The 1,656-nt window shown below is 59.9% G+C and overlaps 1 pseudogene; it reads left to right on the top strand.

Moving 5' to 3' along the window:
* Positions 1-727: 727 nt before the first annotated feature.
* LOC148141433 (ferritin, heavy subunit pseudogene) lies at positions 728-1,258 on the top strand (annotated as a pseudogene).
* Positions 1,259-1,656: the final 398 nt, after the last annotated feature.

The following is a 1,656-nucleotide window of genomic DNA, read 5'->3' as shown; positions in this document are numbered from 1 at the left end:
GTGCCGCCGCACCCACTCCCCCTCCCCCGAAGTCAACACCACAGGCCCCGGCACCGGAGGCTAAGCCAGGGGCTTGCAACGTTCCAGCCTCTGGCAGGGAGGGGGGTGAGCGTCCGGCCGGCCAGAAGGCGCAGAAAAAGATGAGACGCGTCAGGCCTGCCCACGGGGAGACCACCCTATCCCCTTCCCCGGAACCTAGCCCACGACCTACCCCGCCCCGGCACGACAATGCCCCTGCGGCCGTGCCAGCGTCGCCCCGGCGCGGGACCCCTGACCCCCACACTCCCGAACCTGTACCTGACCCTGACCCCACTGACACCACACCCACTCCCCACCCCGATGGAGAAACCCCTCGGGCTTTAACACCTGGACCGGGGGCCCCTGAGCCCGAGCCCTGCCCAACCCAGCCACGCCCTGGCACCAACCTGGGGGGAACCACCGCTGCTCCGCCTCCTGCAGCGGCCATGTCTCCGGGCCCCGGAGGGGGAACTGGGCCCTTGCCCTGCCTGCCCGCCCTCCGTCACCCCCTCACCCCCCCACTCCCCCACCCCCCTGATAAACCCAGGGCGGGGCAGGAAGTGACACAGCTGGCCCTCCCCACCCTGGCCACGCCCCCTGTCTTCCCCCAGCCATTCGTATTCCTGGAAAGGCTGGGGGGAGGGACCCCGGGTCCCATGACCACCGAGGCGGGCGGGGAGGGGAAGGCCCATAAATCCCCCCTCGGAAAATGGATTCCCAGGTTTGTCAAAACTATCACCAGGATTGTGAAGCTGCTGTTAATAAGCAGATTAACCTGGAGCTCACTGCCTCCTATCTCTATCAGTCTTTGATGTTGTACTTTGACCGGGATGATGTTGCCCTGCACCATTTCTCTCAGTTCTTCAAAGCTCAGTCCCAGGAGAAGCAGGAACATGCAGAGAAGCTGCTGAAATTCCAGAATCAGCGTGGAGGCAGAGTCCTCCTCCAGGATGTGAAGAAGCCAGAGAGGGATGAGTGGGGTAACGGGCTGCAGGCAATGCAGGTTGCCCTGGATCTGGAGAAGAATGTGAACCAGAGTTTGCTGGATCTACACCAACTTGCCACTGCCCAGACTGACCCTCATCTGTGTGACTTCCTGGAGACTCACTATTTGGATGAGGAGGTTGAGATCATCCAGCGACTTGGGGACTACATCACCAACCTGAAGCGTCTGGGAGCTCCTGAGAATGGGCTGGGAGAGTACCTGTTTGACAGGCTCTCGCTGGAGGACAGCAGTTAGTGGGGCATGGGGTACTGTGTATGTAATCCCTAGTTTGATTGCTTCTGCCTCCCAGAGAATTATTGAAATCTTCCCAGGAAGAAGGAACTTAGAACAAATCCAATTACTGTTCTGTGCAAATTGAAATAAAGATATTTGTTGATCTTGAAAAAAAAAAAAAAAAAAAAAAAAAAAAAAAAATAAAATCCCCCCTCGGTCTCTCTGGGGAAGAGGCACCGGCCCTTGGAGGGGAGGGTCTCTCCTGCAGCGCGCCGGTGGTGCTGCCCCTCTCCGGGTGACGAACCAACAGTGCCCCACGACTGTCCCGCACCGCGGCCCGACTCGCCCAAACCCCCAGGGGCTACAGCAGGGCGTCCTGCTGCCTCGACTCCTCCGGCCCCTGGGGAGGACCTTAAGAA

The sequence above is a fragment of the Chiloscyllium plagiosum genome, unplaced genomic scaffold (assembly GCF_037043375.1).
Source record: "Chiloscyllium plagiosum isolate Xiang-an unplaced genomic scaffold, Cpla_swu_hap1 HiC_scaffold_33, whole genome shotgun sequence".
NCBI classification, from domain to species: domain Eukaryota; kingdom Metazoa; phylum Chordata; class Chondrichthyes; order Orectolobiformes; family Hemiscylliidae; genus Chiloscyllium; species Chiloscyllium plagiosum.
The sequence above is the reverse complement of the archived record's forward strand: the minus strand, read 5'-3'. Positions and strand labels throughout refer to the sequence as shown.